Source organism: Pleurodeles waltl, chromosome 6 (genome assembly GCF_031143425.1).
Source record: "Pleurodeles waltl isolate 20211129_DDA chromosome 6, aPleWal1.hap1.20221129, whole genome shotgun sequence".
Taxonomy (NCBI): domain Eukaryota; kingdom Metazoa; phylum Chordata; class Amphibia; order Caudata; family Salamandridae; genus Pleurodeles; species Pleurodeles waltl.
Genome location: NC_090445.1, coordinates 1,543,583,598 through 1,543,610,475, shown reverse-complemented (window position 1 = coordinate 1,543,610,475; position 26,878 = coordinate 1,543,583,598). Strand labels below are relative to the sequence as shown.

At 47.4% G+C, this 26,878-nt stretch overlaps 2 long non-coding RNA genes across 3 annotated transcripts in view; one reads left to right on the top strand and one right to left on the bottom strand.

Moving 5' to 3' along the window:
- On the bottom strand, positions 1–26,850 carry LOC138301091 (uncharacterized). Of its 2 annotated transcripts, none has more exons than XR_011205059.1 (3): positions 26,290–26,850; positions 4,617–4,660; positions 1–807 (listed from the first exon to the last, which is right to left on the bottom strand). It is a non-coding gene; the product is annotated as an uncharacterized lncRNA (long non-coding RNA). The 2 variants fall into 2 exon arrangements; XR_011205060.1 differs by lacking the exon at positions 26,290–26,850 and adding an exon at positions 20,364–20,447.
- LOC138301090 (uncharacterized) overlaps positions 1–26,878 on the top strand; it is a 128,885-nt gene continuing 102,007 nt past the window's right edge. Inside the window, exons 1-2 of the long non-coding RNA XR_011205058.1 lie at positions 1–40; positions 6,811–6,889. This is a non-coding gene — a long non-coding RNA (uncharacterized lncRNA). The remainder of the gene's footprint in view (positions 41–6,810; positions 6,890–26,878) is intronic.

Genomic DNA, 26,878 nt, shown 5'->3' with positions numbered 1-26,878 from the left:
GCAAGAGAAGGAGTGAACAAGAACAACAAGCCATTGACAGGTAAGTGTTTCTAACTGGCTTTTCTTTTCTTCTTATTGTTATTTGCATACACTTATGGGTGGGGTAGTGAGGGAATCCCTCTGTGAAAAAAAAATATTTACACATGTGAGTGCTGCCCAAGTGTTGAAAGAAAACATGAGGGGGGAGGTTGTTGTTTGATTGTGGGTTTTGGTGTTTCTCTCTTCTTTTTTTTTTTCTTCTTGTATATATATTTTTTGTCTTATTTTCTCTATTAATTTATTTCACCTGGCTTAGAATTGAGTAAAGTGGAGTGCCCAGGGACTCATTCAGTTTTATTGGTTATTGTGAGTCTCCTCGTGCTTGGATTTTGTAATATTCAATGCCCAGGGGTTACTGTGCTGTTTCCGCCTGCCCTTCTTTTTTCCCCATTCCTCCTGACCTTCCCACCAGTCTCGTGAGCTGGCCGTGCAAGTGGTCACATACCTAATGTAGCCATGTCCCTCTAGGGACGTGGCTGGCTTCTCCGCTTTCCCCACTCCTCTCCATGGCTCCTCGACTCTTGTGCTCTGGTCCGCTCTCGTCGGGGAATGATGGGGCCGGATGACGTATGCACGCTTCTCCGTGCATGCGTACAGTATTCTCATTGGAGTACCTCTGGGGGACTCAAACATCATCCCGTGTTTCTTTTGTTGTTGTGCTCTGTCACACTTGCTCTCTCATGAGAGTGGCTGTTTTAGCCACGAGTTAACAGGATGCTGTGATAAATAGTCAGCGTTGATCAATAAGGATCCATGGGTATGTCGTACCTGAAACATAAAGGGTTGGAGAGATAAGAACCACCAAAGAACCCTTGAGTTTGTATCTTTATGACGAGTCATCAATGTTAAAGGGGCTACTTAGCAGGTAGTATTGTAGGGCCTCAACAGCCCATTTTATAGCTAGACATTCCTTTTCCAGGGAGGGGTAGTTCTTCTCCCTTGCAAATAGTTTCCTGCTAATATATAATATAGGGTGAGGGTGGCCTTTCTCATCGTCCTGTGAAAGGACAGCCCCTAGTCCTTGGTCGGAAGCATCTGTCTATAGGGTAAAAGATTTCTTAAAGTGGATCACAATGAGACAGGCTTAGTGGCCAATAGCTCCTTTAGTATCTGATAGCTGTGGTACTGTTTTTCAGAAAATCGGGTTATCTTATTAGGTCTGTTCTTCTCTAAAAGGTCTGTTAAGGGTGCGGCCTGGGTGGAGTAGTGTGGTATGAATCGCCTAAAATAACCCACCATCCCTAAAAAGGCCCTTATGTCTTGTTTGCTTTTTGGGACAGGTATTTGTCTAATTGCTTCAAATTTGTCCATTTGGGGTTTAATTTGCCCTCCCTCAATAACGTAGCCAAGATAGTTGATGGAAGTCCTGCCTATGTTACATTTTTCAGCATTTGCGGTCAACCCTGCCTTTTGTAATGCTTGTAGAACCTTGGATAGTTGTTCTAAGTGTTGGTCCCAGGTGCAGCTATATAAAACAATGTCATCCAGATATGCTGCTGTGTATTCCTGGTGAGGTCTCAAAATTATGTCCATTAGTCGTTTAAAGATAGCAGGTGCTCCATGAAGTCCGAAAGGCAACACTGTGAACTGATATAGGGGGTCATTCCTACCCTGTAGGTGACGGAGGAAGCACCGCCAACAGGCTGGCGGTGCTTCCGGGGGCATTCTGACCGCGGCGGTAAAGCCGCGGTCAGAAAAGGGAAGCCGGCGGTTTCCCGCCGGCTTCCCGCCGGCTTCCCGCTGCCCCAGGGAATCCTCCACGGCGGCGCTGCAAGCAGCGCCGCCATGGGGATTCCGACCCCCTTCCCGCCAGCCTGGTTCTGGCGGTTTTCACCGCCAGAACCTGGCTGGCGGGAACGGGTGTCGTGGGGCCCCTGGGGGCCCCTGCAGTGCTCATGCCACTGGCATGGGCACTGCAGGGGCCCCCTAACAGGGCCCCACATAGATTTTCAGTGTCTGCGTGGCAGACACTAAAAATCGCGACGGGTGCAACTGCACCCGTCGCACCCCTTCCACTTCGCCGGCTCCATTCGGAGCCGGCATCCTCGTGGAAGGGGGTTTCCCGCTGGGCGGGCGGGCGTCCTTCTGGCGGTCGCCCGCCAGCCCAGTGGGAAACTCAGAATGACCGCCGCGGTCTTTTGACCGCGGTACGGTCTTCTGGCGGTTCCCGCTTGGCGGGCGGCGACCGCCGCCCGCCAATCTAGGAATGAGCCCCATAGTCCAGAAGGAGTAGAGAAGGTTGTCTTCTCCTTATCAGATGGGTTTAGAGGTATCTGCTAGTATCCTTTTGTTAGAGCTAGGGTAGTTAGATAACGGGCCTTGCCTAATCATTCCATTAATTCATGAACCCTGGGTATGGGATAAGTATCGAAACGAGAAATGGTGTTGAGTAGGCGAAAATCAATGCATAATCTTATATTCCTATTTGGTCTTAGAACCAAGACCACTGGAGAACACCACGGACTATATGCTGGTTCTATAATACCCACCTCTAACATATCCCTTACTTATTTTTCTACCAAATGTTGTCGGGCTTCGGGAAGGCGAAAGGGTTTCTGTCTAGCAATCTTCCCTTCTTCTGTTATGATTCGGTGTTTTAAACTAGTTTTACCAGGTCTTTTTGAGAATAGTTTCTTGTGATTACTGTCTTTCTTTGAGTGCTTTGTTCTTTGTTTAGCTTTGAGCTATAAGAGGGTTCTATTTTCTTCTCTTCTTCTGATAAAGGGAGTAAAGGGATTTCTATGGGTTTTGTTTTTGTAATGAGTACGGTCACATTGTTCTTATGGGTAGGAGTAGCGTCCTTTTCTCAAGTTTTAAGCAGCTTAAAATGATATATTTGACTTTTCCTGGAGTTTTCTGGGATTTCTATCCTATATATCACTGGGGTTACTTTTTCCATCCCTCTATTTGGTCCCTGTCATTTGGCTAGAAGCTTGTTGTCGGTCGTAGGTAAGAGGACCAGGACCTTACTATCAATAGGTAGATCTCTTAGTTTCTTCCCAATGTCATATTGTCTCTTTTGTCTTTCCTGACTGTCTTCTAGATGGGACCTTACATCCTCCCATACTGTGTGGAGGTTTTCTTTTAACTCTCTGGTATAGGTTAGTATGTCCCGGGACTGTTCTTCTGTCTCTTCCCACTGCTCGGCGGCCATGTCTAACAGTGCCCTTGGTTGTTTCCCAAAAAGAAGTTCAAACGGACTATGTCCAGTGGATGCCTGTACATGAGTCCGAATGGCATACAATACGGGAGGTAACGTTTTGTTCCAGTCTCTCCCTGTCTCTGTTATGGTTTTTCTTAATAGGGTTTTGATTATTTTATTATACCTCTCTACCAGCCTGTCAGTTTGTGGATGATAAAAAGATGTACATATTTGCTTTACTCCTAGCAACTGACAAACTTCAGCCATTAAACGTGACATGAACGGGGTTCCTTGGTCAGTAAGAATTTCTCTAGGAAAACCCAATCATGGCCTGTGCTATGCTTTTGGTAGTCATACTAGTGAGTGGTATGGCTTCAGGGTATCTAGTAGCATAATCTACCAGGACCAATAAATATTGGTAGCCTTTGGACGAAGCTACCAGTGGACCCACTAGGTCCATCCCTACTCTGGAAAAAGGGGTTTCGATGCTGGGTAAAGGGAACAGTGGGGCCTGTGGCTCATTACTGGGATTAACCAGCTGACATTTAGGACATGCACAACAGTGTCTCCTGATATCGCCAAATACACCTGGCCAATAAAACCGTCTGTGACGGGCTGGCGCGGTGCGACCCGTCTGTAATTCCGACTTGTGCTGGCACTGCCGAGAATAACCCGGCTCCAAAAGCGGTGACAGCGAATCCACGATGACTTCCGGCGTCGAAGGAGGAGCCGGAAGGTTGGCACGGGGAAAAGAACAGATGAAAAGGCGGACGCCAGAGAGAAGGGCGTCGGGAGCGTGACCAGCAGCAGTACAGGAGAACGGGACGTCGAAAGAAGACCGAATCCAGGAGGAGAGGGCCCGAACATCGTGGCAGGAACGCCGGCGGCGCAGGAGGCGCAACACGAAACTTCCAGCCACGCTTCAGGAGAAGTGTGGCATACTCAAGTGCGTCTTGGGACCGGTTAATGGGAACCAGGTTGGTTAGGTGGGGAGAAGGAAAACGCTAGTGGGAAGGCATCAGGACACTAAAAGGGAGTGGGGAGAACAAACAGGGGAGGTGTGGGAAAACAACACAGTGGAGGAAAGGAAAGAGGGTGTCCTAATAGGGACAAAGCGCAAGAAACCCGAGGGCAATAGAGAATACACAGAGTTACCTCTGACCAAGACAGAGCAGGAGTAAAGGGCAGAAAGGGTGCAAAGGTAGTAAAGAGAAAAGAACCAGAAAATGGACCGTAAAACAGGAAGTGTATACAGGGAATAAGACAGAAAACAGAAACCTACAATCCACGACAGACAAACTGCAAGGAGAAGATAAGTAACAGGAAAAGGCTTTAGAGAAGAAGTAGAAAGAGAAAAAACCCTCAGAACAGAGAGAGAAGAAAGAGCGCAGAGTAGAAAAAGAAAGAACCAAAGGAGAAAAAGAAAGGAACTTACCAATATCTTCTCTTGTTCTTTCCCACATGCGCCTCTTGGGAGCTCTGGAAAAGAGGAAACCAAAGAAGAAGTGAAAGCCCAGTGGAAGGCAGACGAAGAGGAAACACTATAGAAAAAAAATCACTTATATGTCACGTCAGATATTCCTAACTTAATAAACCTCACCTGAACTCATAACACCCTTATCTTCGTGTTGTCATTGACCTACCCCGGTCACACAGGCGGAGAAAGTATTCCTCTCCCTTATCTCTACCAAAGTGACCCCCTCCCACCTGACCATGTGCCAAATGTAATACCTGTTCCTGATACCTTCGGGGAACGACCAACTGCATTTTCAGGGATCCTTGCTGCTGAACACTCCTATATAGTAGCTCATTTTTAACAAGAAAATAGGGACCCACCTGTCCTGCAGGGGAAAGACAGCCAAAGTCCAAGCATGCTTAAGGGTGGGATCATCCCTCTGGCGTACTCTGAACTCCCTTGAATTAGACAGCACTCTTTTTCTTCTGTAAAAGGCTCTGATCCTCCAATTGTTTTGTTCAGCAGCTATTCCGCCTTCTGTGTCCTTTTTTGGCTTCTGGTTCGTTGTTCCTTGTCTTTAGCCCGTTCTATCTCACCCTTGGAAAAAGGGGCATCTTGCAACCAAGACTTCATGTGATTTTGTGTGATCATAGTTCCTAACAGGGATTGGAAATCAGGGTAGTCAGTTCCTATAATAATGTCTTCTGCTAGATTGGAAATCCCTCCAGCACAGATCTCCTCCCAACCCCTCCAATTTATTGTTACCTCCGCTATGGGGTACACCTTGCTGTCCCCGTGTACACAACTGATGACCACTGTCTCTTCTCTGATCCTTTGCTCTCGGGCAACCAGTTTTTCATTAACTATGCTCTGACTACACCCAGAGTCTCTTAGCGCTTGTCTGGTTGTTTGGTTTACAGTCAACATTGTCATATACCGAGGGGTTTGTCCTCCAGCCCACAATACTCTACACCTGGTCAGGCCTATTTCCATTGGTTCAGGGGGTGGATGTTTATGAGGACAATTCCGAGCTATGTGTCCCCACTCAGCACATTTGTAACATTGAGGAAATTGGAGGGGTTCCTTAACCGGGAAGTGTCTGGTTAGTGGTTTCTCTATGGGAAACCCTGTAATGGTCTTTGTGGTTGTAGGAGGATGTGAAAGTTTTTGACCCTGCGTTGTTCTCTTCCCAGGGTCACCCGGAAGTCCGGGGCTCTGTGAAATGCACAGGCCAATTTTATAGCAGAAGGAACTATAATAGCGGGATGTTGTTTTATCCAGTTCTGGGTGTTTACTAGTAGGGTGTCTAAATACTGTTCCAATAATATGGCCTCTAGGATTTCCTCTTTTGTGCTCTTGTGGGTTTCAACCGTTTATATACCTCATCGTACTCAGAAAAAGAGAGCCTGGGGATTCTCAGAAATGTCCACTTAGTTCTACAGAAACGGAATCGGTAACTTTCCGTATCCGCCCTACCCTCTCTAATATAGCTTTTTTATATCCCCAGAAGCTGTCACTCCCCCTAGGTTGACGGCTTGGTATGCTGACTGTAGAGTTCGGGTAAGAAGTGGGGCTACATTCTGTCCCCAGCGTTCCGGTGGCCAATTGGCTGAAGTGGCAACCCTCTCATAATTAGTAAAAAATAGGTCAGGGTCTTCTCCCTCCTGGTATTTTTGTAGGACTGAACTTGGTACCGTCGGATGCACCCTAGTTGTAGTAATAGTTTCTGTATGTTTCTGTATGGCCATTTCATGTACCAACTGATTGCTATGATGGTTGCTTGATTTTTGCAATGCGCTCTGCAATGTTTCTCTATCTGAATGAGCTTCCTTAACTTGTTCCTCCCATATGAGCTGTAGATGTTGTTGTTCTTTGGCTAATTGGGTGAGCATGTCTGTGAGAGTTGGTTTCACCTCCATGGTTCCTTACCCTATGTGGTATTGATCCCACTTCTGATACCACTGTAATAAGAGTTTTCCCCAGGGAGGTCACTATTGCTTCTGTTTATCCCTAAAGAATTGGCCAAACTAGGGAGAACTATTCAAACAGCATTAATTTGAATTTTCAAACAGTACTCTACTCAGTCAATTGTGTCTGCGGTATATCTCTGCAATTTTAGTCTTTCTCTGATTCTCCTCGATGTGACTTTTCTTTTAATAATTTTTCTCCTTAGATCGTTGGGTTTCTCCGTTATCCAGGCCTCAGGTAGCCAGCGAGAGAAGGGGAGAACAAGAACAACAAGCTGTTGTCAGGTAAGTGTTTCTAACTGGCTTTTCTTTTCTTCTTCTTATTATTTGCATGCACTTAGTGGTGGGGTAGTGCAGGAATCCCTCTGTTAAAAAACCTATTTGCACAGGTGAGTGCTACCCATGTGTCGAAAGACAAAATGGGGGCGGAGGGGTAATCGTTGTTTGATTGTCGGTTTTGGGGTTTCTCTTTTTTATTTTCCTCTTCCTTATATATTTTTTTGTCTTATTTTCTCTATTTATTTATTTCACTGGGCTTAGTATTGAGTAAAGGGGAGTGCCCAGGGCTTCCTTCAGTTTTATTGATTATTGTGAGTCTCCTCGTTCTTGGATTTTGTATTTAGTGCCCAGGGATTACCGTGCAGTTTCTACTCCCCCTTCTCTTTTCCCTTTTCCCTCCCGCCTTCCCCCCAGTCTTGTGAACTGGCTGCGCAAGCGGTCACTTACCTGGTGTAGCCACGTCTCTTTCGGAATGTGACTGGTTTCTCCGCTTTCCCCGCAGCTCCTCAGCTCTTGTGCTCTGGTCCGGGCTGTATCGGGGTGGTCCCGTCTCGCCTGGGTCCTCGCTCGTTTTCTCCCTTTTTCTGCCTTTCTCGTCCACTCCGGCTTTCCTTCTCTCCTCTTCCGCTCTCGTCAGGGAATGATGGGGCTGGATGACGTATGCACGCTCCTCCGGGCATGCATCCAGCATTCTCGTTGGGGACCTCAAACACTGGCCCACCTAGCTTGTAGTTGCACCCTGTCACAGGGACCAATTCCAGAAGACAGTCAGCAGTGCAGCCCAGGAGTCAGTGAAGAGTTCCTGGAGGATGCAGTCGACGTCCTATGCTGGATGGAGGTGTCTAAAGGCCACCAACAAACCTTGGCAAAAGCAAGAGCCTCGGTAGAGGAAAAGTGGAAATGCCAGGGACCACAAAGTCCAGGAGGACTCAACCCATGGGGGAGACCTGGAGGGGGACCCTCAGCAAGGCAGAGAGTCCATAGAAGCAAAGGCAGCCCCCACAGGAGACCCACTGGAAAAGGAACCAGGAGTCACAGAGAAGCCCACGCAGCACAACTGAAGAAGGGTCCCACGCCACAGAAGAAGCACGCAGAGGGCTTTGAATCGCAGGGAAGATTGCTGGAGGCTGGGGCTACACAGAGCCTGAAGATCCCTTGGAGGAGATCCCAACAAGCCTTGGTAGCTGCAAGAGACGCAGTGCAAGGGCGTACTGTCCTGCATGGGCAGGCAAGGGCTTACCTTTACCAAAGTTAGACAGCTGGCAGAGAGGACCAAGGGGACCACTCCAGACAACCACCCGTGATAGAGGATCCATGCAGCTCAGGATGAGAGGAAATCCATGCAGTCAGTTGTCATTGCAGTCGGTGCCTGGAGATGCAGGGGAGTGGCTCCTTCACTCTAAGGAGATTACTTCTTCCTTCTTGTGCAGGCGGATGACTTGCCACCTTTACAGGATGCACAGCTGGGGAAATATTGCAGAAGTTGGAAGAAGCTGTGGAAACAATGTTGCAAGCAGAATCTTCATTGTGGATGCTGACTGTTGGTTCCTAGAGGGTCCAGTCGCAGTTCCAGTGGCGAGAAGTCGAAGTAGAAGTTGCAGAGGAGTCCTGCTGGAATCTTGCAAGCTGAATCTGAAGACCCACCCAAGAAGGAGACCCTAAATAGCCCTGGAAGGGGGATTGACCTAGCAGGAGGGGGCTCTGGCATCACCTGCCTGACCTGGTCACTCAGATGCTCCCAGAGGCCAGTGCCTATCGTGGATTCAATATGGCAGAATCAAGGGACACTCTGGAGGAGTTCTGGGCACCACCCCTGGGGTGGTGATGGACAGTGGAGTGACCAGTTTTGTGCCAGAGCAGGGACTGGAGGTCCCTGAACCGGTGCAGACTGGTTTATGCAAGGAGGGCTCCAAAAGTGGCCTTCAAAGCATACCAGTGGCTTGGGGAAGCTACCCTTCCCAAGCCATGTATCACCTATTTCCAAAGGGAGAGGGTGTCACCCCCCTCTGTTAGATGAAATACTTTGTTATGCTTTTCTCGGCTTGAGTTGATCAAGCAGCAGGAGTGCAGAAACCCGTCTGAGGGGTGGCAGCAGCTTGGGCTGCCCGGAAAATCCCAGAAAGCTAGTAGGAGCAATGCTGGAGGTCTTCTAAGGAGCCCCCAGAGTACATGGATTATACTTCCCATACTAGCAACAGTATTGGGGTATGATTTTGACATGCTTGATGCCAAACATGCCTAGGGTCAGAGTTACCATTATGTAGCTGGACATAGGTAGTGACCCATGTCCAGTACAGACGTAAAATGGTGACACCGCACTCACGAAGTCCATGAAAATGCAGCTGGAGTTCGTGGGGGCACAGGTGCTCATGCAGGGGTGCCCTCACACACAGGTACCTGCACCCTGCTCTCTGGGCTGGGAGTGCCTACTATAGGGGTGACAAAGTGACCTGGTGCACTGACCTGTAGTGAAAGGGATGCATGCACCTTTTCACGCAGGCTGCAATGGGAGGCCTGCAGATACACTTTGCATGGGCTCCCCATGGGTGGCACAATACATGCTGCAGCCCATGGGGGACCCCTGGTGCCCCAATTCCCAGTATGCCAAATATGAGGTGTTTGTGGTCCAGGCAACCAAGTTTAGAGGGAGAGAGCATAGTCACTGGGGTCTTGGTTAGCAGGATCCCAGTGAACACAGTCAAGTTATACTGACAACAGGCAAAAAGTGGGGGGTAACCATGGCAGAAAGAGGGTACTTTCCTATAGAGGCTATACCTCTTAAGGACAGTGACAACACCTGTTGTGGCCTGGGCACTGATGGGGATCTTTACCTGAGTGGTTTTCCCCAAAGAGGTGGTATCTGACGGCAGTACTAACTGTATGTCGATGTATATAACAGCCATGTGGAAGGAGTGTGAAGTCAACTACAAGTTCACCACCCCTTACCACCCCCAAAAGTAACAAGTTGGTTGAGAGATTCAACTGAACCCTGAAAGGCATGATTGGGGGTCTGTCAGACCCCATGAGGCCTAAGTAGGACGTCCTCTTGTCATGCATTCTCTTTGCCTACAGGGAAGTACCACAGAAAGAGGTTGGGTTTAGCCCCTTTGAGCTGTTATATGTGTACCCTGTGATAGGACCTCTACGTCCGGTGAAATAGGGCAGGGAGCAAGCTCATAGGAAGTCACCCCAGGATGCATTTAGTTACATGCTGGCCTTCGGAAACCAGGCTGCCCGCTTCCAGAAGCTTGCTCAGTTGAACCTGGAGGCAAGCCACGAAGACATGAAACACTGGTACGGCCAGAATACCACTCTGGGTGAGTTTCAGCCTGGCCAGAAAGTGTGGGTCTTTGCCACAGTACAGTCCTGTGTTTTACAGGACAAGTGGGCAGGGCCATTTGAGGTAAAGGAGCGCAAAAGTGATGTCACCTACTTGGTGGACTTTCAGACTCCTAGGAACCGCTTGAGGGTCCCACATGTGAACAGCATCAAACCCCACTTTGAGAGGTCTGTGATAACCATGCTTCTGGCTACAGGTGATGGGGTGGATCTCCGTGACCTCCTGTCTGCCAGGGATCACCATGGGTCAGTAGAAGGCGTAATCCTCTCCTCTTTTCAGACTCTAGAACAAGAGTGACTGTTGCCAGTTACTGGAATAATTTTTAACTCGTTCTCACTCACTTCAGGTGTCACCCATCTATGCACGCATGATGTGGACACTGGGGACAGCCTGCATGTAAAACACAAAATTTACAGGTTAGCTGACAGAGTGAAGGCCAGCATCAAGGATGATGTATCCAAGATGTTAGGGGTGATTGAACACTCCAGCAGCCCTTGGTCCAGCCTAGTGGTCTTGGTACCTAAGGCTGCTGCACTTGGTGCCACACCAACTTCGGTTCTGTGTGGACTGCCGTGGGCTTAATGCAGTCATCAGGACTGACGACCCCACTCCATTCCCAGAGCTGATTAACTCATTGATCGGTTTCGGAGCTGACAAGTTCCTCAGCACATTTGATTTAACATCTGGGTACTGGCAGATTGCATTAACTGATGGGGCCAAGGAGAGGTTGGCGTTCTCAACCGCTTCCAGTTCCGGGTCATGCCTTTCGGATTGAAGATTGTCCCTGCCACGTTTCAGAGGTTGGTCAATCAGGTCCTGGCTGGGCTTGAGAACTTTAGTGCCACCTACCTTGATGACATTGCTCTGGTTGGGAGGAGCAGTTGCACCACCTCTGGGAAGTGCAGAAGGCGCTGCAAGCCGCAGACCTCACTATCAAGGCCAGTAAGTGCCAGATGGGGCAGGGGTCAGTGGTGTACTTGCGACACCAGGTAGGAAGCAGCCGGGTGGCACCCCTATAACCCAAGATTGATGCCATTCGGTCTTGGGCACCTCCCAAGACCCATTCAGAGGTGAGAGCCTTCTTAGACCTCACTGGATACTACAGGTGATTTGTCAAGGGCTATGACACCATTGTTGCTCCCCTGACAGAGGGACGCAGACTAGACAGGTCATCTTGCCTGAGGTGTGTCAAACTGCATTTGACACCCTGAAGGAGGCTATGTGCATGGCACCTGTGCTGCTGGCCCATGATTTCTCCAAGAAATTTGTGGTACAGAAGGCGCTGCAAGCCGCAGACCTAACTATCTAGGCCAGTAAGTGCCAGATGGGGCAGGGGTCAGTGGTGTACTTGTGACACCAGGTAGGAAGCGGTCGGGTGGCACCCCTATAACCCAATATTGATGCCATTCGGTCTTGGGCACCTCCCAAGACCCATTCAGAGGTGAGAGCCTTCTTAGACCTCACCGGATGCTACAGGTGATTTGTCAAGGGCTATGACACCATTGTTGCTCCCCTGACAGAGGGAAGCAGACTAGACAGGTGATCTGGACTGAGGTGTGCCAAACTGCATTTGACACCCTGAAGGAGGCTATGTGCATGGCACCTGTGGTGCTGGCCCATGACTTCTCCAAGAAATTCGTGGTACAGATAGATGCTTCAGAGGAAGGTGTGGGAGCGGTACTCTCACAGCTGAACAAAGAGGGGCTAGACTAACTGTAGCCTTCGTTAGCAGGAGGCTAATCCCCAGGGAACAGAGGTGGAGTGCAATTGAAAGGGAAGCTTTTGCTGTGGGCTGGGCACTGGAGAAGCTAAGACCCTACTTGTTTGGACCTCACTTCAGGGTTCAAACTGACCACAGGCCCCTCAGATGTTAATGCAGATGAGAGGTGAGAACCCAAAATTGTTGAGGTGGTTCATTTCCCTAGAGTGGATGGATTTTACCGTGGAACATCATGCTAGCACAGAACACACCAACACTGATGGCCTCTCCAGGTTGTTCTGCCTTAGTGAGGAGAACTCCCAGGGGGTTGGGTAGTTCTCCATACTCTCAGCTGGAGGGGACACGTGTTAGACTTCGCATCTTTTTGTGGGTTTCCCCTGTCTTTTTGCCTTCTGACCTCCTGTTTTTATGGTATGCTCGACTTTGTCTTGGCTGGTTTATTGTCTCTGCGCACTTTACCACTGCTGTTCAGTGCTAAAGTGCAAGTGCTCCCTGTGTAAATTGTATTGGTGATTGTGGTTTAACAATGATTGGTATATTAGATTTTCTAATAAGTCCCTAGTAAAGTGCACCGCCTGCGGGCCTGCAACTCTGATTATGCCACACACGAGTAGCCTATAAACATCTCTCAGACCTGCCATTTCAGTGTCTCTGTGTGCAGTTTTAAACAGTCAATTAGACCTGACAAGGGCACCCACTAGCCTAGCCCAAACCTTCCCTTTTAATACATGTACATCATCCCTTAGGGAAGCGCTAGGTAGCCCCATGGGCAGGCACCCACTAGCCTAGCCCAAACTTTCCCTTTTAATACATGTACGTCACCCCTTAGGGAGGCGCTAGGTAGCCCCATGGGCAGGGTGCAGTGTATTTAAAAGGTAGGTCATGTACTGGTAGTGAAAGATTATATGAAGGAACACCGAATTAAAAACAACTACTAACCTTAACAACGAGGTCGGAACACCGACCTCGTCCTTACTACAAATGATTTTACCACGAATGCCTTAACAACAATATTTCGTTGTAAAGGCATTCCTGATAAAATCATTAACAGTAGGCACCATTCACCCTACATCCCTCACCCCACCCCCCCAACCCCACCACAAATCGTAAAACCCCCTAACCCCCCACCCCCTCCCCAAAACCAAAAACGCCCCACCCCCCCAACCCCACCCCAAAACCTAAAATCCCCTAACCCCCCACCCCCTCCCCAAAACCAAAAACGCCACACCCCCCCAACCCCACCCCAAAACCTAAAACCCCCTAACCCCCCACTCCCTCCCCAAAACCAAAAACGCCCCACCCCAAAACCTAAACCCACCACTTACCTTCGCCAACTCCCTTCTTTGTACCTTAACCACGCATGTTCGCTGTTCAAAACATACGTAGTTAAGGCACAAAAATACGAAGTCATGGTTAAAAAAAGCATTGTTACGCTTTCGTTAACCACGACTTTCGTAATAAAAAAGTTGTAAAAAAGGATGTTTCCCGTAGTGAAATACTGACAAATTCAGTTTTCACTATTGCAAGGCCTATCTCTTCCATAGATTAACGTGGGGACTGCCTTTAAATAGATTCAAGTGAAGTTTCCCATAGGGAGCAGAAAGGGATATGAAGTTTGCGGTGTCTGAACTCACAATTTAAAAATACATCCTTTGGTAGAGTTAGTTTTTAGATTGTCTGTTCAAAAATGCCTCTTTTAGAAATTGGGCATTTTCTTGCTTAAACATTCTGTGCCTCTGCCTGCGTATGGAATCTGTATCTCGGTAAGACTGACCGTTGGGCAAATTCCCATTAGACAGTGCCACAAAGGGAGCTGAGGTGTGTCCTACATATCCTGATGTGTCTTCCTCAGCTAGAGTGTGAAGGGAGGAGCTAACACCTGCACCTGAAAGGGCTGTGCCTCCCCTCACACAATGCAGTCTCCACCCCCTGGAATATGTCTGAGGCCATCCTGGGCAAGCAGGATCTTGTGAATAACACAGACTTTTGTTTGAAATTTGCCTATTTCAAAGGCAGAAATTAGTATAAGTAGTGGACCCAAACCCCAGACTTTTAGAACATTTCTGGATCAAGAGGAGCCTCTGCTAAGGAGAAGATCTGAAGAGCAGGAGGAAGAGTACTGCCTCTTTGCTGTGTGTGGCCTGCAGTTGCTGCTTCTGCCTTAAAGAGGACAAAGACTGGACTTTTCCGTGTATCCTGCTTGTGAAGTGAAGTTTTGTGAAGTTTCTCCAAGGACTTGCCTCCTGTTGGAAGTCTCAGCGATATCAAAGACTTCAGATTCGTCTGCATTACAGCACTGGGAAATGTGTGTTTTGTGCTGCAACAGAAGAAAAACCACCATGAGGCCGTTAACAACGCCCCTGTCTGCACCGTGACCCGACAATGCCCCATGGAGCCGTGCCGCGCTTAGCACCGCAACCCTGGTCTCAAGCCGCCATCACCGAGCAGCTGCTTGCACCATGACCTGTGGAACCCACACTCCGTATAGCCTTGCTCACACCATAGCCATGGTATTCTCACCGCCGCTCTACACTGATACTGACGCCACTGCCTGCACCGAGGCTTGAGGACATCGCTCATGAAGTACACAAAGCACTGTCCCGTCCTGGACTGCAGCCCCCATCCACCAACGCCAGCAACTTCAGCATTGTCAACGGACGCCCCTGTCTGCACCACAACCGTTGGGTGCAGCCGCCTTGGGCCAGCTGACGACATCTCTTCATCAACGATGCTGCTACCTGTACCATGCCCTGGAGACATCGTCCATCACACCACCCCACTTCACACCGCAACCCTGGTCTCACCGGCGCCACAGAACGCTGTCACCGGGGCACTGCCTTCACTGTGATCTGCAGGTATCGCACATTGGATCGTCCCGCTTTGCACCGCAGCCCCGACGCCATCAACACCAGAGCTACTGACTTCATCATCAGCTCGGAGTCCGATCTGCAATCCGTGTAACTTCAAGGGGCCGACGACCCCTGCACTGGCCTCAGGAACCAACGCTAGCGATGACACACTCTGGATCACATTGCTAAGAACACAATGGCATTCCCTCGGATATGTATAAATCAGATCTGACTAAATGGGGCCCGTATGTGAATAGGGTCTCAAATGCCGTCTTGGCAAGCAGATCTTACCCCCGGTCATGGAAGGAAGTAACCATTGTACCCATACATAAAAATGTTTTGCCATCAACTATTAAGTAGGCTAAAAAAATGGATAGACGATAACCAAGCACTCAGTCATCTTCAGACGGGGTGTAGAGACAAGGTAAGCACAATTGACCAGGCATTCCGTCTTCTCTCAATCAAATGGAAAACAGTCGACGTGGATTCGGGCCATCTTTTTGTGGCATTTGTAGATTTTAAATCCGCTTTCGATCTTGTTCCACGCCAAAAGTTATGGGAAGTTATGAGCAGAGCGGGGGTCCCAGGTTCTATGATACATATAATTAGAGATCTCTATACTGGCAATTGCGCTAGAATCCGCTGGGGCCCGAAAGGTAAACTTACATTGGAGATTCCCACAAACCGTGGCGTGAGGCAGGGCTGTGTCCTACACTTTTTCTCTTATCGCATGCATCCCCTACCTCTTGAAATGTTCCAATGACGCCCTTAGATTGGGAGGGCAAAAGTTACCATGCCTGTAATTCGCAGATGACACCTTGTTATTATCACAAACGGCGTCTGGCCTTTCCAATTCGCTCTCGATGTTTGTGCCCTTCTGCATAGATCATGGCTTAGAAATTAACTCAGTCAAAACTAAATACATGGTGTTTGGGGACATAAGACACACAATGAGGAGACACATTTGCTTGGAGGGCGTCCAATTGGAAAGAGTGGGTGCCTTAGATTACCTAGGGCTGAAATTAGAAGATTCTCATAAATGGTGCGCCCACCTGCAGAAATCATCGACGTGCCTGAAACAAAGGGCAGGTGGTATTTTAAGATTTGCAGCTAGGTCCCCCCAGATTTGCCATCACCCCTGCCATGGAAATATATAAATCTCAAGCAAGGAGCGGGAGCTTATACAGAGCTGAATTATGGGGCTACTGCAATCTGGGGGACCTAGAAAAAGCAGAAAACTCCTTCATAAAGACGTTGTTGAGGGTTCCCACCAGTACTCCAACACTGCCAATTCAAATGGATCTCAATTTCTATTCCATTAGCCATATCGCCGCTCTAAGGCCACTCTTATATTGGATCCGGATTTGGTCTTCAGATTTTCTCATCCCTTATCGAATTGGGATGAGTAATCTGGTGAGCACTTGCTCTACTACTAAAATTAAAGTGGTGTATCTATGTGGAGCGGCCGTTCTCTATTCTTGGGTTGGGGAACTACTGGACAGATCCCTCTTCCATTCCAAAAAAAGGCATCCAGATCTTGAAGGATGCTTATTGGCTTAATGTTCAAACATCGTATTTGGCAATAGCTCCTCCTACCACCATGGTTGATAATTTCTTACAAATCAAATGCCACTATGAGTTCGAGCATTATATGGACACAATACTCTCTCCATTTGCACTTGCCTTGTATATCAGATTTAGAATAGGGATTCTTCCCTTGTGTTCCTTAACCTACAATTGGTCCAACTCAGTTAATAAGTCCAAATTATGCCCAACAGGTTACGGGAATGAAGAATCCATTATGCATTATATTGTACGATCATTAATATATTTTAGACTATTTACCATTGCATAGTAGTTACTGCAAGCTCCTGATTATACTCGTTTATTTATTTAAACTAACATGCAGCTTAATTTGTTTTAAGCTTTTATTGTTTTGTATGGTTGCATTCCAAAAGCCAATGATTTTATGTTCTATCCTTCTTTTAAATATTTTGTACTGTGCTTTTATGGTATATCTTTTGCCGAAATAAAGCTGATTGATTGATTGACCACGATGCAATACATTTCCAAGGTACTGTTTGCAGGTCTTCCCGACACCATAGCTGGCCCGCGACCCTGCGGTCGGCCCGAACTGTTGGATTTGTTGTTCACAACGCCGTGATAGTCCCAGATGGAGCTATCGACTTCAAAGAACTGTATTTTTAAGTTAGTTCTTGCACAATTCATATCTTTATTAATGTATGTTGGATTTTTCTAGTTTTGGTCTTGTTTTACACAGATAAATAATGGCTATTTTTTTAACACTGGTGTGGTGACCTTTCGTAGTGTTTTCACTGTATTACTGTGTGTTATGTGCAAATGCTTTACACACTGCTTCTGAGATAAGATTGACTGCTCGTGCCAAGCTACCAAGGGGGTGAGCAGGGGTTATCTGAACTGGGTATCCCCCCTTACCCTGACTACAATGAGGGTCCCTACATGGACAGGGTGTATACTGACTGGCAACTAGAGACCCCATTTCTAAGAGTAATCAAATATTGTATGCAATTGTCTCACAAAGTACATAGGTATTAACACTGTAAACGTAGATACATATTTGGATGGTGACAGACACCTGAGATTCTAAAGATTATGGCTACATGTTTCTAACAGGCGTCGCTGAAAAACAGTGTATCAGAAATGTTGCACAGTTTTCGGGATGCCTATGTAAATTCGCTCTACCCCCTCTGTTGATAAGAATTCCCACATTTACTTGAGTAGTAGAGTCTGAATTGCCAAACGAAGAGAAATACCTCAGAAGTGAAAGTTCATAAGCTTCTCCTACAGCAGCCTTTCAACATTAAAGAAAAGGAATTTCACCTATCTCTTCAGCAACTGGCTGTGTTTCCTGACAGAATAAGCAATTTTCACAAACTCTTAGCTGCAGGAATGCTGTAAAAAACTCACTTGCTGGCGGCGTTTTACTGACACAATTAGTCATTTTTTTCACAGCCTTCTAGAGATCTAAAGATAATGACTGAATGATTTCAGACAGGTATCCTTGAAAAACAGTGCATCAGAAATGTCTCACAGCTTTTGCCTGCCAATCTAAGTTCGCTTGACACCCTGTGCTGATAGGAATTCCTGCATATATTTAATTGCGTAGCAGAGTCTAAACTGTCAAATGAAGAGCAATACCTTAGAAGGGAAAGTTCATGTATTTCCCCTACAGCAGCCTTTCAACTTTCAAGAAAGGGAATTTCACTTATCTCTTAAGAAAACGTGGGTAACTAAGGTTAAAGGTACCCTCTAATGGAAACTGCAAGTCCTTGTCACCAGAGGTGTATTCATGCCACTCTCAAATCCAAGTACATGTATAAAGCTCAACACTTCTCAACATTTCATACACAGATGAACACCCTACAGGTACCTTTGGTCCTCCGTAGCAAGTACGCTAGAGGCTCTGGGCTTTTTCAACACTACACCCATTATTTCTACTCAAAATGACCTAAAAACCACGCAAAACAAGTAAGCGAACAATAACCACTACTAGATCAGCCATCCCAAAGATCAATGAGTTACAGCATTACTTTGACAGCAAGCAATCAATGATAGCTCAATACCAAGCCTAGCGATACTCCTCAACCGATTATCCAATCACAGCATTTTCTTTTCCATGAGCGGATAACCTTTTTAAACACTTGGGTGCTAAGGACCTGCTGGAGCCGTCCTCTTCACCGGTGCTCAGATGCTGAGGACGGCTCCAGCACGTCCTAGCACCCACCCATTGAGAAAGCGTTGGCTCCCCTCATCCCATGCCCCCGCCTGCGATGGCACCATTCCCATGGGATACTTTGAGTAGGCCCCTGAGGGCAGCAGCACTGACTGTGCCACCCTCTAGGACCACGCATCCGAATGTGCCCAGGACTGCCATTGCAGGCTGAGTGTCCTGGTGCAAACCTAAAACACAAACTCAACATGGCACACTGCCTCTGTGCCCTGTCAAGCATACACTGCGTTTACTATGGGTAAGACACCTGTCTGGCAGGCCTTATAGCCCTAAGGCAGGGTGCACCATATTACATGTGAGGCATAACTACATGAGCTATATGCCCCCACTGTTTACTTGCCAAACCTGGAACATAGAGAGTGAACAGAGCAGCCATTTTACATTTGCTGGACACTGGTCAACACGAGTTTCCCAGCTACATGATGGCCACTCTGAACCCTGGGTTGTTTGGTATCAAACAACTCAGAATGATAAATCCAAACTTGTACCAGTATTGGATTTATCCCTGAATGTACCCAGGGGTCACCTTAGAAGTGCCTTTTGTAAAAGCTAACTAACCCTAGCATGTTTGCTGACTGGTTCTATCCAGCCTGCCACCTCCAGCCACCCAGTCTACAAACGTTGGGGGGCAGCCCTGTCTCTCTCTGGTTTGTAGAACAATGCCCTTACTGGGTGGAGGTGCAAACACTCCCTCCCTCAGAAATGTGCACTGCCCAGGCAGCGAGCTTCAAAGGGATTACTGCCTTTGAAACTCGACTCCCAGGCCTGCTGCTACCAGCAGATGCCCACCCTCCTTGCAAACTCCCACTTTTGGCGAGGGCAAAGGCAGGAAACCACACTAAGAGTAGGAGGAGTGGCCCCACCTGGCATGCACCACCCCTAAAGTGTTGCCTGCGAGGAGGACACTCCACTTCGTTTTCCTCCATCTTAGAGTAGATGAAATTACCCAATCGGGGTAGGGAGGTGACCCTTCCCACAGGAAGTGGCCACTATAGTAGGTGTAGCCACCCAAAGGTAAGTGTCCCCTTGGACACTACCAGGTTCCCCCTAAAAACGCCCACTAAAAACAGTATTTACTGGGCACCTCTAGACCAGATAATCAGATACGAAGGACACCACAAAGAAGACAATCACAAAGAAGATCCAAGGCATGAGAACTGTGGCTCTGCTGCACAAAGAAAAGGTGACAAACCCTGCCTGCTGCATCCTAGACCTGACAATCGCCACTGAGGAGCTGCTGGACAACTGGACTGATCTCAAGAAACCCAGAGGACCTCCAGGCTTCGCCAGTCACCCAAGAACTCACTCTGCAACAAAGAAGAAACCAGCAACTGAGTGAGGGTCACTTCAGTGACTGGCCACTAACTCCCGAACAGTAAGTCATAGCTGGACCAGACAAAACACCAACGACCACAAGGACGAACCCTGCAAGTGTGCCAAGTTTGGTAGCACTGCGCCCTCCAGTGGCTGAACTGTACAATACCCTGAGTACTGGTCAGCTGACGTCAAACACCAGAAAAAGGGGCTGAAAAAAGACCAGGAGGAAGCCCAAGTCGAGGGACTTCAGGAACACCCTGGACCTCCCGCCGGAGTGCCCCCGTTGTCCTGTAAGCGACCCTTGAAGTGACTTACCTCCAAATCCCAAGGGCATCTTTGAGCACAGCTCCTGGCTCACCAATTCACTCTGCACCCGGCTGCCCTGTGCCCTGCAACAAGGAACCTGCTGTGCCTTAAGGGTCCCTCGCCTCGTGCGACCTCGACAATCCATGGGGACCCCAAGGAACCATCTCTAAACTTACCTGCACAGACCTTTTCCAAGTGGTCCCCCGCACTGCCACTGCACTAGCTCCAGAGATATTTCACTGCTGCTCCCCCAAAAACCGTGAGACGTCTGAACTTCTTCAGCTGGCACAGTGTGCCCACCGATGACCTCGACCAACCTGCAAAAGAAGAACTTGGTAAAGCAATTGTGTGATTTTATATGTATTTTTAAAAGTCCATTGATGCCAATTGTGCGTGATTACTCACCAAAAGACTATTATTATTCAACTTAAAAAATCCATATCTACAAAAGTACTCAACCAATTATGATAATCTTTGTCATAAAAATTATATAAAAATGTGAAGTATTTTTATAAATTGGTCATGCGTTATTCCTTTGAAAGTGTGAGTTGAATGATTAATACTGCGAGTACAACAAATGCCTTGCACTTTCCAAGATTGGCCTCACTGCTGGACCAAGCTACAATAAAAATTAGAGCATTAAGTGATCTAGTTTTTACCTCTGTAAAACAATGTGTGGTTGCTTGGACCTCCTGCACAGTGTGCCTAGCTTTGCACACTACATAGAGGGACAGCCTCCTACAGGGAGTGGGTCCTTTCCCAAATTATTTGGGTAGATGTTTTGCCCATTTCCACGATCCTGAGGGCAGATCAGCTATTTTTTTTTTATGGGTGGGGTGGAAACACTACATACCAGGGATTTGAAATTGGGGCATGTTGGGAAGCGACATGGCAGTGTATGTGTGCAGTGGATTGCTGCTTCTGCATACAGAGGGTCCACATGTTTGTCTGTACACCATGCCATAAACTTGCACCAACAACAGGAGAAGGGAAGCCTAGCTGCCAGAATAACACTGCAGACTTCGGGCGCAAGGTTGAAATATGTCAACTGTTGCCACTCAATTTCCATTTAAGAAGCTTGACCATATACAGGTCTGGGTGCACAACCCTGCCCTACTGCTGTGACAGAAGACCCTCCCAAAATGGCAGCCTGATCAGAGGACTGATGCTCAACAGCTTGGTTACTAGAGTCTCCGTGCCCAATCTGGAGCTAAAAGGACGACTTGGGCCCAGTTGTTCCTGATCTTCTTGAGAACTCTGGACAGGAGTGCTATTGGCAGAAAGGCGCACAGGAGGCTGGAGCTCCACTATAGATGAAAAACATCTCTGAGCGAGAGCCTCCTTGGATACTCCAGCACGCAGAACTACTGACATTGTGCATTCTCGGTGGTGGTGAACAGATCTAGATCTAACCAAGGCCCTACCCACTCTTAAAAGAGGCCTTGCACCAACCCCGGATGGAGAGGCCATTTGTAATCCAATAGGCACCGACGGCTGAGTTTGCAGCTGAGTTTTCCGCCCTGGCATCCAGGGATCATGCCAGGTGTTGAACCACCCGGGAAATACCCTGACATTCCAGATGTAAGGGCACCTTGACAAAGGGTCCACCATCTCACCTGCCTCATTTGTTGTAGTATCACGTGGCAGTGGTGTTGTCTGAACACCTGTACCAATTGTTCCTTAAATTAGGGTAGGAAGGCCTTCAGTGCCAATTGGATGGCCCAGAGCTCCAACAGGTTTATGTGGAATCCAGATTCTGCTGGAGACCAGAGTTCTCTGATCTCCACCTCCCTCAGATGGCCTCTGCAGCCCAGGAGTGATGCATCAGTCATTAGTCGGTTCAGGTTAGGGATGGGAGAGGGGTCTTCCACTGATCGAATTGCGGTTCATCAACCACGACTGCAGATCCTTTACAGTTCCTTCTGAGAGCTGGACCATGTCAGAGAGATTCCCCTAATGCTACGCCCACTGGAACAAGTCCTGTTGCAGAGCCTGCTTATTCCAATAGGCATTTGTTACAAGCAGGAGATCATTAGGCCTAGCAGCCTTAGAACCAGTATCACTGAAATCCAGAAAAGAGGCTGAAACATTGGCATCCCAGCCTGAATAAGCTGGACTCGGGAGGATAGGCCTGAAAATGCACTGTGTCCAGAACAGCTCCAATGAAAGGGAGCATCTGAGGAGGAGTCAGGTGTGACTTCAGCACGTTGACTGTGAACCCCAGCGACTGCAAGAAGTCCGCTGTAGTCTGATGGTGGGAGATGACTGCCTTGGCCGCCCTCGCCTTCAACAGACAGTTGTCAAGATAGGGGAAGACTGGCACCCCAATCTCCGCAGATGAGCTGAAACCATCGCCAACACCTTGGTGAACACCCAAGGGGCACCAGTAAGGCCAAAAGGGAGCATGGCAAACTAAAAGTCCTCTTGCCCCACCATGAACCACAGGCAACACGGGAATGTGGAAATATGTGTCCTGCAAGTCCAACGCCATAATCCAGTATCCCGGATCTACAGCAAACAGAACTTGTGTGAACATTTTTCATTTCTCCTTTTTCAGGAAGCGACTGAGAAGGGGCATTTAAAAAAACAGTGTCTATCATATGGGACTATCAACCCAAAAGGCATGTGGTGTTCACCGACCACAGTGTCAGGATGGCAGAAGAAAACATCCTCCTCCCAAAGGTATGCAGCCTCTTGGATTTACTGTCTGATGGGGTGATAGGGAATGCATCAGCATTTATTTGGAGGTGGAGGCTTTGACCACTAAGCTCTCGTGGGGTGGGGTGCTAGGTGATGAGACTGGGGTTCCCTGGGCAGATGATGGGGGCGGGCAATTGTCCTGTGCACAGGAGCCCCCTTGCAGGGCTTGGATCAGACCCAAAGTGGGGCATCAGTGAGGGCTTCCTTAAAGGGGCCGGGGGAGAGGTTCTGGCTTGGGGGCTCCCGGTTGAAGCACCTCCACCAAAATATTTGTCTTGACAGCCACTGAGGGTAACTGAAGCTCCGGCTCCCAGAAACTGGAGGAGGTTCGGAGATGAAACTAGGTGCAACCTCCACCACAGAGATGAGCCTTGAGTGCTGCCAGCCCAGTGCATTGTCCGAGCATTTACACTGTGAAGTCGGAGAACTCTTCAACTTTTTTCTTCTTGTGGGACTTAACCAAACTTCCCACACAACTTGGAATGTGACAAAGCAGCAGCTCCGTAAACCATCTTGAGACCTTCCTTGCGACCAAGACTGGAGTGTTGCGAAGTCGACCGCAGTCAGGTGTCAAAGAGCTTAAGGGTCCTCTCCTTCACCGCCTTGGGATGAATGGCAGGGCAGTCCTCACACGTCTTGGAGTTGTGGTCACGTTGCAAACACCAGAGGCAAACCAAATGTGGATCCGTCACAAACATCTGCTGAGGATGGGCTCCGCACGGTTTGAAACATACTTTCCTGGTGACATCCCTATCGCACCAGGAGACAGAGTCTAGAAAAAATCTTTGACAAAAGTAAAAAAAAATGTAATTCATAAAAGACTGGTGGTAGCTTTGCCCCAGATTGTGTGCTGAATGGCGTGCAAAGAAAAGAACTGACGTTAGCGCACTGAGATCATGCCTGTATAGGCATTATGCATGTCCCTTCTGGCGCGGATGACATTAGCGATGCCAAACAATGCCACGCTCTGCTGCAGTGGGGTACTGCTCGGCAGAAGTTTCTGGATCCAGTCTGACACTTGGGGTAATATTCTAAAGCAGCGGTTCCCAATCTGTGGTTCGAGGACCCCCCACACACTCTCAGGGTGTCCACAAGCCTGGGCCGGAAGGAAGGCATTTCTCCAGCTGGGGCCTCTAAACTGCGTGTTTTTATATTTATTACTTTTTGTGCAGCAGTTTTAAAAGCACTGCAAAGTTCCTTGTACATCCAGCAGTTTTCGGGCAAAAATAAAAGCGTCAAGGTAACTCTGGTGATTAATGTACCTGCTGGAGAGAGATGGGAGTTTTGTCTAGTGGCAGTCTTGACTCATCTAATGTAGCACAGATGCTTAATATGCCTGCTGCAACTAATGTTTATCTTGCAAAAAACAGTATTTTATGTGCTTAGCACAGTGGATTACTGCTTTTGTCACAGAGATTATTTTGTTACTGTGCAGTTTACAAGTTACAAATGTAATCTAGCACAGTGAGCTATGAACTGCCATCAAAGAACTACATGCAAACTGCATGGTACAAATTAGAAAGTTATGTTTTTCCCCTGTCTTTCATTATCCTTATGCTGCTAAAAAAAAGGTTTGCTTCCAAAGAAATACATTCTTATTATTAAAGTCAACGCTAACCACTGTGTTATGTTGTGAACCCAGAGTTTGTGCTTCTCCATATCTCGCACTCTTAGAAAATGCCTACCATATGGATGACATGTCAATCCTACACCTTGTAGTCCCCTGTAAAGTGCTATGACACCCTACACTGGCATGAAAGGTGCTATAAAACAAATTAAAAACATGTGACAAAGAGGCTATGGAGAGATGAGACCATTATGGTTTTACTTCCTTTCCCCACCACATATTTATGTGAAAAAGCTTTCTCAGATCTTATGTACCTAAAAAATAAAAACAGAAATTGCTTGGAAAATGCAGCATCTGACCTCAGGATTCAGTTCTCTTAACTAAAACCAAACATCGCCATGATGCAACACCAACCTTCTCATTAAAATGTTTCAATTTGTTGCATATTTTTTTCATTATGAAATAATTATATCTTCAGTACTGAGTATTTGTTTGGTGCGTACTTGTTTGTGTATTTTTTGTGAATTACGCATTTAATGTTTGAAATTTAAATAATACAAATTGCTTGGGGGTCCAAGCCTTCCAGTAAGGATTCAGTGGGGGTCCTAAGGAGTCAAAATGTTAGGAACCACTGTTCTAAGGTAAGGAATCTGTGGCTAGAAGTCACTATCAGATCGTCATATTGCCTTACCATCTAAGCACTATACCACTACATAAGTATTTATTCCACCCACTCAATGCTAATGTTACCAGGAGATTGCAGGACAACTACTCAGAAAAACAAAAGCAAACTACTGTGAATGATTGTAGTACAGTCAGCTAGCAGAAGGGCCTTTAGGAACTGCAATATTACTCTGTACATGTTGAAACGTTTCCTTTGAAAACAACAAGAACGTCAATGGAAATAAACAAATATGAATTCGCTTAACTGTATGCTGCAGAAATAATGAACCATGAACATGCAGAAGGAGACATCCAGTTTGAATAAGAAGGTGCCGATGACCAAGGCATAATCATAGTCCAGAAAAAGGCATTTTAAGAAGTCATAGCAAATGCATTTCAAATGTAATAGCACCATGTCAATGCGTACATGTAAATTCGGGAGTAAATCCATACTATACACGTTGTTATTTATGCACAATTTTTATAAATGCACAAAAACATTTACATTTGTTTTGCTTTCCACTGTTTGTCTAATCCCTCAGGTTGTTGCTGTCTGTACTCATCTGCCCATTATGTCTGTGCTCCATCTGCCTCTCTGAGCTCCTGCAGTCTCTCTATGTCCCCTTTTTTTTTAGGGTCGAGCCTGCGTTGCATGCGCATGCGTTTCGCAGCGAGACTCTTTTGTATTTAGGAAAGGGCTCGGAGCCCTGTCAACTTCACGCCAGTGTTTTTTATTGGTTGGTGGGCTTCCCTAATAAAATCTGCTTGCTTTCATTAGTCGAAGGCACGCATATGTCATGCCTTTTCCGGTGGCTAGCCCTCCTCCAGCGCAGCGACCAAGTACAGAAAACATGCGAGGCTCGCTGTTTTCCATCGGGCTCGTGGACTTTTTTCCCTCTAATTTACGAGCCCGATCTCGCTTGGCAGAAGTCGAGCGCTTTACATACTTGATTTCACTTTTTCGGGTTATGTACATAAATGCACCTTTTCCCGATAGGTGAAAAGTCGGGTTAGGAGTTTACAACGCGATCAGCTCTAACATGAGCAAACGCGAGACCCGATGCATTGTAAATGCTTGTTTGGTTTTGCATGTACAGCGTGCATGTGCTGCCAGCGAAAGCTATGTAAATAAAAAAGTTCAAAAACAGGCTTACAGCCTGCCTCATACTTACCATTGGTTGGCTCCCGCCTCATCTCATCTTCCTGCTTCTAATTGGTCGGAGCCTCGTGCTGCTTCCACGTTCTCTTCGGTGCTTGCTGACGTCCAGTCGTACATGGAGCTTCAAGGAAGTATAATCTCTGCAGTGTTCATCAACTTGCTGCAGCTTGTACAGGCACTTTTTTTTCTCAGGCACTTCTTAAGAGTGCAGACTTTGTAGGCTGCTTGTACCCCTCTTAAACCCTCTTGTCCTTGTTATGTCGACACAGAGCAGTAGTTGAAGGAAGTCTAGTGCAGCTGAATGAAATGCGCTGCCAATGTTTCTCCCTGCAAAAGACCCCTTATCTGCCAGTTTAGTAACAATCCAGTTATTTTAAAGTATACAGTGCTTGCCACTTATTTGATTTCTGAAAGAAGAGCATAGTCAGTCCTTTTCGGATTGTAGTCCACTTTGTAAGCAATCTACTTTTAAAATTATTCGAAATATAGTTGCCTCTTCGGCTTTAGGTCACCAAACACAAAGTTCTGCAGTCCTGTCTTTTCAGCCCTGTTTCCAGTTGATCCCAATGCTGCATTTTCTACAGGAAGCTCCCCGCAGTCCA